Source organism: Phoenix dactylifera, chromosome 13 (genome assembly GCF_051530095.1).
Source record: "Phoenix dactylifera cultivar Ajwa chromosome 13, Ajwa_hap1_PhDact_Kaust_v1.1, whole genome shotgun sequence".
Taxonomy (NCBI): Eukaryota; Viridiplantae; Streptophyta; class Magnoliopsida; order Arecales; family Arecaceae; genus Phoenix; species Phoenix dactylifera.
In genome coordinates, this window is record NC_143202.1 from 20,598,017 (window position 1) to 20,608,529 (window position 10,513).

General features: G+C 38.2%; 1 long non-coding RNA gene across 2 annotated transcripts; it reads left to right on the top strand.

Annotated features, from left to right (window-relative positions):
- The first annotated feature begins 2,390 nt into the window (after positions 1 to 2,390).
- LOC103713696 (uncharacterized) lies at positions 2,391 to 9,874 on the top strand. 2 transcript variants are annotated; one of them, XR_016398227.1, is made up of 3 exons: positions 2,391 to 2,902; positions 8,904 to 9,150; positions 9,284 to 9,874. It is a non-coding gene; the product is annotated as an uncharacterized LOC103713696 (long non-coding RNA). The 2 variants fall into 2 exon arrangements; XR_016398226.1 differs by having other exon boundaries at positions 8,904 to 9,874.
- The last annotated feature ends 639 nt before the right edge of the window (positions 9,875 to 10,513 follow it).

Genomic DNA, 10,513 nt, shown 5'->3' on the forward strand with positions numbered 1-10,513 from the left:
ATACATCATGCAGCAGGCCTAACCTTTAAAATATTTGGCGTCGTCGAGCAAATTATGGACTGGCCCCATCTCGTGGGCATCCAATAGCCTTTATCTTGTTTGCTTGTACTGTTTGCATATATGAACCATAAATTAAGATCTCTATAGATGTAAATTCCCAAAGCTTTAATACCAACTTTATTAAATCTCTCAATTCAAATATTTTAAATTTTTTTTGGAAAAATGGAGAAGATCGACGAAAGTAATGTCTAGTTCCTCTTTTCTTTCGTTAATCCATAACAAACGAAGATACACAGCTTTTATTTATGCTAATGAGGTCCTTTTTGGAATAATTTGAGTTAGAATACTCTTCTAATTTAAAGAGGACACAACCTTCTTAAAATAGACGTGGCTCATGGTAATAAGTATGAAGAAGCTAAAATTCCACAATAGGTAGATTTCGACTTCTACATCGATTTTGGCTAGTGCCACTTCATCTGATTCTTTTCGAATTAAGAGATATGCCACGCCAAAATTTTTCTCAAAAATGAATTTCTTGGTATCTTGACACTGGCATATTTCAAAATCCAAAAGATGGAATTTAGCCATAATCGCTCAGTTAGCTGCACCTTCAAAAAAGGCACCATGTTGTAAAGTTTGAAAAGTTACTTGCTTTTTAAGAAAAGAAAAGTATCTTAATCGGATATTGTATTGTATAGACAAGTTATTGCTTTTAGAAGTTTGAAATAGGATTTGTCTTTGGCAAATATCACTTCTAAATATTATCTCCAAAGTACATCGCATCTCCAAAATGCTCTACATCGAATTTGAAGATCCCGTTGAATCATCATTTTTTCTTTTCAACATATAAAAATTCAATATGCATTTTGATGATTATAGCATACGTGGATTCCATTTTATAAATATTTTAGTAAACAAATATTTTTGTGCAGCCACACCGACCCTTTTCTCGGTTCCTAAGGCCAAAGGGTTTTAATGGCCATCAATAAGGATAATGTTTTTTTAAGCACATAGGGTTGCCATTTCATACCATTAAAAAAATGTCATTCAAATGCAAAAGCATTCGTAACGCTGGTACTATATTGCTAGAAGCTTTTATTTCTAACCCTTGCTTTAATACAGTGATAATAAAATTAAATTTATTAATTTCTATCCCAAAAGTTCATTAAATGCCAACAATACTGTTAACAGTAACACTCCGGCCCTGGAGTACAATCACCATGCACCGATTTATTAGTTGTGCCCCTAACATTTTAGGGTATCTTTTTTGAGTGTGACATTTTAGGGTATCTTTGGCTAGATATTTGATTATATTTTTTTTTTCTAATTCAAAGCATTTCGAATAAAACTTTGGACTTCACTATTGCATAAAGCATTTGCAATTTGATCCCAAGATTTATTTATTTATTTTTTGCTCAGGAAAAGGGAAGAGAGGGATGAGGAGAACCTCACCTGCGTAGCAGCTCTTACTGGGCCCCCTCTCCACTGGAGAGTGTTCGATGTGAGTAGAACATTTTTTACTCATATCCTCCCCGCCCGTGGCAGAGCCTCACCAGGGTGGTAGCCCTATCTCCATGTGAGTACGTCACACCAGCATCACCTAAATAAAGGCAAACCAGATAGCAACTTTATCGGGCAAAGCAGACAGAGAGCATCCAGTCCCCGCATTTAATCGACGCCCACGTGTTTCGAATCTGAGCCACTCCGATAAAATCGAAGCTCCGTTCCTGCCGTGCTACCACCCCAATGGTACCCAAGATTTATTTTCAGTACAGACTAACAAAAGAAAAATTATAAAGACTCTCGTTTTGTCCCCCTCTCTCTCTCTCTCACACACACATAATACAAAAAAATAATTTCATATATTTAAATCTCTCATCGAGTTTGAAATATAATTATATTATTTTCGACCTAGATCTGGCCAACCTAAATATTATTTTTCTCTTACTCTTGACCCTCAAGGAATAAACCGAGTCCTATCTTCTTTTAGCCATTGTAGCCTAGATTTCAAGTCGACTCTTCGAAAGCTATCCAGATTCTTTACAAAATTAACAAGCTAGGTCATTGTTCGCTGCGAGGCACGAAAAAATCACTCCCGTTAGCTATAATCTGATTAAAACTTTTACCTCTTCTTCGTACCTCGTAACATCTAAGCCAACTTTTTCCTTCCTAATTTTAAACAAAATAACCTTTTAATTACTTTAGGAAAACAAGATACCCTATTAATTGCTCCAAAATAAATAACTACACTATTGATTCACTCTTTGCTCAACTAGTTACAGTAACCCGGGTGGATATATCAAAGTTTGATTATTTTAAAAATTAAATACTGTGTCCGCATGAATATTTATATCCAAGATTTACCCGGTGTGGGACTAAATATACGCCCGCATGCACCCTCGGGAGAGGGTAGAGTTTTGATCCCATTCTATCCACTCCCCCGCCCACCTCCATCGCCGGAAAGTTTATCCGCCGCCCGGGATATTTTGGGAATCCTCTTCTCCCTCCTCTCCCTCTCTCTTAGGGCCAGGGTTTCTGCCATGAGAGGCGAGGACGAGCCATCGCGGGTTCTCTACGAGCTCTGCTCCCTCCTCCTCTCCGTCCTCCGATCCCCCCACCTCGCCGTCCCGGAGATGCCGCCGCCGCCCCGGCCGGGAAGGCGGCCGCAGCCGCAGCTGTCGCCGGCGGGGCTGGCGTCGCTGCTGATCGGGATGTCGCTGGCCATGATGTTCTGCGGGTCAGTGACGTTCGTGATCGGGTTCATTCTGATGCCCTGGGTGCTGGGGATGGTGATCGTGCTTTGTTTCCTTGGGATCGTCTCCAATCTCTTAGGGTTGGGGGCGCGCGATCCTTTGCCTCGGCTTCCCCGCAGCGTGTAGAGTGTCATCCAACGAGGCGCCAGGTGAGATTTTCTTGTCTATGGATTGTTTAGTTCTTGTCTATGGATCTCTGTTGTGGTATCAGTTGAATTTTCTACTAAAAATTGGATTCTTACTTTGTTTTTCTGCATTTCTGATTGATTGATTGATTCTTGTTCCAAATACATGTGCTAATCAATGAACTTGATATGTTGCTTATTTCTGATGAATAAAATTTTTGATGTTTAGTTTGTTCCTGTTCTAGATCACTTTGAATCTTTCTGAGATATTCTGTTTCATGTTTGTAAAATCAAAACATGGTTTCATTTGTGTAAGGCGCTCTTTTGTCTGATTTAATGTTTGAATTTAATTACATACTTTTTTTTATATGACATAATTGCAGGTTTGTCGAATTATATGGGACATGTGAAGGTCTGGTAGGACGCTATATGTTTATTGGACTGTCAAGATTATGTCTTTGTTTATTGGTACTACAATAATAGTCTGTTTTGTTACCAAATGTTAGCTGTTTGTGAATGAGACCCCCTTGGAAGGCCTCTGGTTAGGGTTTGGCATAGTATCGGTCCTTTCCAATTATTCGGGGATGCATTCATGTATTTTTTTTTGTTGCTAAAATAGGCATTTCATACATCACGGGAATGAATGCATTCATGTATTCTCTGTAAGTCCTTTTCCTTTAGACAAGTGCTCAATTATTCTGATTCTTTGGCTCATAATCTGTGTATGGCTTTTTGGTTCCTCATTCTATCTTGTCCTTGTCTCATTTCTTATTGTTAAGGTCCTCAGATTCCCTATAAAAATTATTGGAGTGCAGTTGGGCACGTATATGTATGCATGAACCCTTTCTCAATGATGTGGCAGCATGTGGGGCATGCATGGTCCATCTGCTTTGGTCATCAATCTCATCCTAGAATCCTATAGATGCCATTTGCAGTGTGGGCTTGCTTTTTAAGTCACTTTCATGAATGAAAGTCCATCTCGGCGTGTCATTTATTTGATTTTTTAGAGTATTTTATTCTTTCCATCTAACATTAACTCACATCACAGACTGATCTCATGTTTATACACATTTTGAACTACATATAGCTGTGATGTGAGTCTTTGGGAACCGACAGATGGCACATGGAGAAATCCTAATATTTTCTTTTTGACCAAAGTAGAGCATGCTATTATCATGTTGTGATCTCATCATTTTGTCAACATAACCAGCAAAAAAAAAAAAAAAAAAACAAACTTCAAGATGTTTCAGTAGCCCAAATGATACATCCAATTAGTGGAACTTGCTGTTATAGTCTCTTTTGTTGATCATCCAGTGAAAAAGCATGCTCGAAAGCACTTAACAACAATTTATTCGTCCAATACAAGTTACCAACACTGTAAAGTGATCATGATGTTTGCTATTTCTTATCAAAGAAAAGTTCTCATTGCATATTTAATGCAATAAGTTAAAGGTCAATATATCATGACTTTAGTGTTGTCAAGAGCAAGCTTAAAACTTTTAAATTACATGACTGAAAAATGTGAAGCTATTTAGAGAAACGCAAGACTTCTGAAGTCATTATGACTTTTCTTTCATAGCACCTTCACCAAATGCAGGTGCTGAATATGATCTAAAAAGCTATTTGTGAATGTCAGTGTTGCTAAATTGGAGTTGGTGGTAGGCAGGCATGCAGGGAGTGTCTGGCTGTTGGAACCTAGGCCGGGTCCTATAGGTCAAGGCAGCCCAAAAATGATAAATTAAAAATAAAGTTAAATACAAGAAGCCTTGATGATTCATAAAACCAATAAATGGAACATAATTAATTAAATAAGATATAGTAGGCACAGTGAAGGGAAACTTCAAAGTGCAATCCCCACTTAACTCTAAGGATATTCCTATTCTTTCCTTTTTCTTCTTAGGGATCTGCTACTAGGCATCTGCACCTAAATCCACTTCACACACTCTCCTACTTCAGGTGACAAAGATAATAGTCAATTGGCTACCAACTTGGCAACATCTAGTACCAATTTATATATAAACCCCGTTCTCCATATTTGAACATTATGTGAAATTTATAAGCAGGTTCCCAGTCAGTCCCACCTGGTGGGCCATCTAGGCAACCAAGCAGCTGTGTTTTAAATCATCAATAGAAACTTAGCAATAAAGTGTTTTGTCACTTGTTTTGAAACCTGCATATCGTGCAGGTACATTTGACAACTCAGACAACATAACGAGCAACTCGTAGTTTTTTTCGTGTCCTGAACACTGTCATTTATCTGTCAGCTTGCAGGTGTATGTAATTGTAGAAAAGCATTGTGGAAGTCAATCATTAATTAATCCTGATAATGAAGCCAACATATTGTCTAATAAGAGATTGATTGCTAATAGAGTAATTGTACTAAAGGTACAGACTGGAATCATGTATGACAGGATGGGCTTGTATATATAATTATAGGCTTCTGTTTCCCCACTGCAGTTGTGCTGAAGTTTGTTGACTTCACAGCTTTCTACATACATGGGCAAAGTGTCTATGATGTCTGTGAGGCCTTCAGCAAAGAGCTAGGACCATTCTCAATTAGCTCCTCATTTAGCCGATTTTCTATTTGTTGTTGTAGAAATTTATACGCATTAGGACTAGTTCAATAGTGGAAATTTGGAATTGGTGGCCTTCAAGATCAAATAAATTTTATGTTGTGTTTTCTGTCAGATGTTAATGTTCGTGTGCAACTACCCCTTCTGTTCCAAGAGAAGTTTGTACACGGTAGGAAAATTTAATTTGTAAAAGTGGTTCTTAAACCTTTTATTCTTATTAATTGTCATTAGGTATTCCTCAATCTCCTTGGTGTCTCTAATAGTGTTATGAGTTCATAAAATTCCTCAGGCATTATCCACTATATGCTTCCTTGTCCATCTGCTCTTAATTGAGAAGTATTTCTTTCATTGTCGCCTCCATTTTCCCACTTTAAATTCCTGACCTTTTAGGACCTGTTCTGTCCATTCCTATGCAACGTCCTCTAGATAGTTTGATGATTTCAGGTCATCATTATCATCATCATTATTGAAAAAAACTGCTGATGAGGTTGCTGCCCCCCACTGCTAGGCCTGCAAGTGGGTTGGGTTGGATCAAGAATAGACACAACACAAATCCAATCCATATTTGAATCAAGTCAAAAAATTGAATCCAAATCTAATCCAGATCCATTTGGGTTGGATCAGATCGGGTATAATACTATATTTACAAGTCCATCAAATTCTTTGGATCAAATCGGTCACAAGTAATCTAAATATAAATCATAATAGACATATATAAATTGATTGTGTAATTATCATATATTTATAATAAACATAATGGTATGCAATATGTCGACGTAATATTAGATTTGATTGACAAATAGTTATAATTAACAACATAAATCATTGACTGAATATATTGTGAAAAGAAAACTAATTTTCTTATATTTAAGGAGAGTTTTGAAGCATATGTCATACCAGTTTGGGATTGGTTCAAGTTGGTTTCGGTTCTGATTAGAAACTTAGTGATTCAAATCCAATCCACTTCAAAAGAGGTCATGTTTTGGAATCCAAGCCTGATCCAAAAAACACTCTGCCTCAAGTTGGACCAAATTAAATTTGGATTGGTTCCAAATTGGAAGCAGGTCATCCAATTCACTCGCAGCCCTACCTACCGCAACACAGATATGCAAAGAGGCAGGACAGCAACCAAACCCTTATCTCAGTGGTGATAGATTAGATGCATGGCTAAAATTTTCTACAAACTTGTAAGGATAACTGTTAAGGAGATTGCCGCACCCACCTCACACCCACATAAAAATAGGCAGACTACAAAGAAAACCCTTATCTAAAAGGTGATAGATCAGATGGATGGCTAAAATTCCTACCAACTTGTGGGGTTACATAAGGAGGTTGCTGCACACCAACAATGACGCAGAAAGATGCAGGGTAGCAACCAAACTCTTATCTAATAGGTGATAGATTAGCTGGATGGCTAAAATTTTCTACAAATTTGTAGGGTTAATATATTATAGACTAATGGTGAATATGTGTGGATTCAATAAAACTTTTCTAGTGGTAACAATGTTATTCCTTCTCCCTGAGGTGGATCCCTGATAGATTAGTCGTTTCACTTAAATTTCATTTTTATGTAAGTTTTGGCAGCAGATTTATCCCACATTAGATATGACTTTTTCTGGCAAATGCTCTATGATATACTTCATAATTAGTCAAATGTGTTCTACTGCATATTTAGGATTCAAATCCAGAGATTCAGCAATCCTGCAATCCTCTATTTCTCAAAGCATGTAACCCTATCATAAGGTTTGCATTAAATTGGCATTGCAGCCCAAAGCTTGATGCTAATTTTAATTAAGTTTTCATGTCGCTATTCCATCATGGTCAGGTTGTATCTCTTCGGTGCCATAAACTTCCTTGAGTCAACTAGCAATAGCAATGCAAAAATTATAACTCGAAGAGGGTCATTTGCTAGGTTAAGGAGGTTACCCAGCAGTCCCCTGCTGCTTTTTGTACATGGGATTACCTGTGACCATCTTCACTTTCAGTGCTGTAGAAAGATCCATATGTCCTTTGTTGTGGAATTGCTCCCAGCAAAAATTTTCTTATTTTTTGAATGTTTTCATCTTGAATTATGATTTCTTCAACCCAGAGGTTATGTTTGATGAAAATACTTCGATACATCTTTCCATTTTGTCCAAATCTGATAGAAGCCAATATAAAGACCCCCATCAGATGCAGCATTTACCAGGAGGTTTAGATCCTTCCTCATGAGTCTTTCACTGTTAATATGAGCATTTCTGGACCGGGACCAGAACCAAAACCTATACACTTTAGTACCTGGCCATTTTTGTCATGAGCTGTGCCACAGAACTAAAGTTCCGAGCAACACAGCTATGTTCTTTCACAAGACAGACATACCAAGCTTCCAAAAACATTAGTACCTAGAAATATGCGCAGTCATTATCTGGTTAATGACAACATGATCCATCCTGAGGTGGTTATTTGTGTGATTAAATTTCTTTGAATAACAATTACAATGAAATACATGTGCAAGCCACTTTTGTTTTTAATAACTATTCAACTTTCATAGAAATCATATCCCTGCTATTAAAAGCAAATTAGGGGAGCAATTAAATGGATCTTCACAAGAATCAATAAAGTGGAGATATGGTGGTCTTATGCATGGTAGAAAGTAGGAACAGCATCATGGTTAGGCCATCTACTGCAGAGCATTGCCATCGGATAGATATTGTCTGGGAGAGGAGGCCAAGGAATAGAAGGGAGAGGGAAGGCATTGAATTTGTAGCTCTACGACATTTGGGATTTATGCTGTGTTTTGTCAGTCCTAACTATCCACGACCCGAGCTGGTTGTTTGCTGTATTGGATGATGCACAAGTTTTCCGACTCCTAATCTTGTGAGACATGATGATTTTATGTAAGGTTAGCTTAATTACTTGCTGTTTGATGACCTGACCATTTGATAGCAGTTGCATACTTCTCATCCTTCATCTTAAATAATGGCTGCTATGATGATTATAATGTTTTATTAACCATTGCAAGGCCAGTATTTATATGTTTTGGTTGATTTGGCAGTTGAATAACGTATTAGCTGTCACACATAAATAAGGGTTATAATAGCCATTACTTGATTTTTTTGATGTTACAATATTTATTTCTTTACTGTATTTTTTTCTATGTACAGAGTGATGTTCATTAAAGCATAACAGCACATCCTATGAATATGTTTTGCCATGTAACATCATCAATAAAAAGATGCTATAATTTTTACTCACAAAAGATGCAGTAAAAGGTTGGATTTAGCGCACAGCAACTGATATTACTTTCACAGTTGGTAACAGAGTGACCTCAGAATGATGTTATAACAGATCATAATGGTGCCATTGGGACCTTAACATGGAATAGAGCAGGAAAATTACACATCAGCTGCGTAACTTCTATTGTCATTTCTCATTGGAACCTTGATTTCATCTCCCTCACTTTGTCGTTGCAGGCCAGCTCTTTTCTAAACTTCCAATTGATGCCATGCCAAGCTACAGCTGAGATAGCAGTCGGCTCTCCTGTTTATCAAGAGCCGTCGAATTTTATATTGCTGGTCCTGGCCCACCGATGGTGGTACCAGATGCCTCTACTCTCCTGTCTAATGTCCATCCAAATGATTGGTTAAAATGTACGAGATAATAGCTATTGTTTGGTTCCTGTAACAACTCAGGACCTGACCCAAAAAGATTAGTTGAAAGGTATGGATTTTTTGATCCTGTATAAGTCTTCAAGATTTATTCAGCAAATAACTGATGTGAGACCAAACACACGCCTGCATAAGTCTTCACAGTTCTTGCTCTAAATTTCTCATCTTTTTATTATATTTTACAGCAACTTAGTCAGGAAAGATAGATGCAGGTGATGGTTGGTGAAACTATTTTTCCTTGGGTGCAGTCTTAGGTTGCCGGCAGCTCTCTGAGCTCAGACTGTTTCTCCTAGACTAGTGTCTTGGGTGCCCCCACCCTGCAACATGCTTAAAATCAACTTTGTACTTTATGCTGACACTCCTCTCTCTGCTGCAACCTCAGTGCCAGAAGCGGAGCTTCAACCAGCAGGATTTATCTTGGAGGCGATTCTTTTACGGTCGAACAGCATCCAAATGCCTATGCGGTCTCTTTATCCCCTGTTCACTGATATTGTCCACTTTATTTCACTGTTGGAATATCTCATTGCCTCCCAGACTCTTACAGAAGCTAACCAGCCAGCAGATGGGTTAGCTCGACTTGCTGATAATTTTGTTTTCTACTCTGCTTCCAGTCTTCCTCAACATATTCGTGCTCTTATCATGGCTGACATGGTAGGAGTCCATTTCCCCGTCTGTAAATGTTTTGAATTCTTTCTTTTGTTCCTGTTGGGGCTCTAATTCCCCCTGTGTACATTTCCTTATATTAACGTTCAAATCCAAGTTGTTCTCTGTGTGTATCTTCTATTATTTTGTCCGAGGGAGAACCGTGGTTCATCTAATATTGCATTCAGGTTAGAGACAGGGACGAGCAGAATCCTACGCACGTCGATGAATCCTACGCAAATGAAGCACAGAAAATTATATTTAGCTGTCACTCACTATCAGAGTGGATCATCCATATCCTTGCTTCTTTTAATCAATATCAATATCCTTGCCGAAGCCTGTGGGCCCTATGAGCACCGACTGCCATGCAAGTGATTCCACGTCCAAGATTTCTGCAGCCAAGCATCCCTAACGTGGGCCCCGTTGGAGGTCTCCATCTATTTCAACCTTCATCACCATTAATTAAGACTAATGCCGTTTCGCCTCTCTCTCTCCCTTCCACACACACAGTTAGAGATAGAGAGAGAGAGGGAGACTGTCAGAGTTGTAGGTTGTACCAAGTCTATGGAACAAAGGAATATTAAGAGAAGAGGAGGAGAAGGAAGAAAGATTGCATCTTGTGCGCAAAAGAATGATTCATCTTTTTTCGTATGAATTTACTGTTGGATTGTGCAGTGATCGATTGTGCAACGGAGCGATTCAATGGTCAACGTCGCGAGAAAAGAATAATTATTTTTTCGTGCAAAAGATACAGCCCGAATTCAGAAGGAATT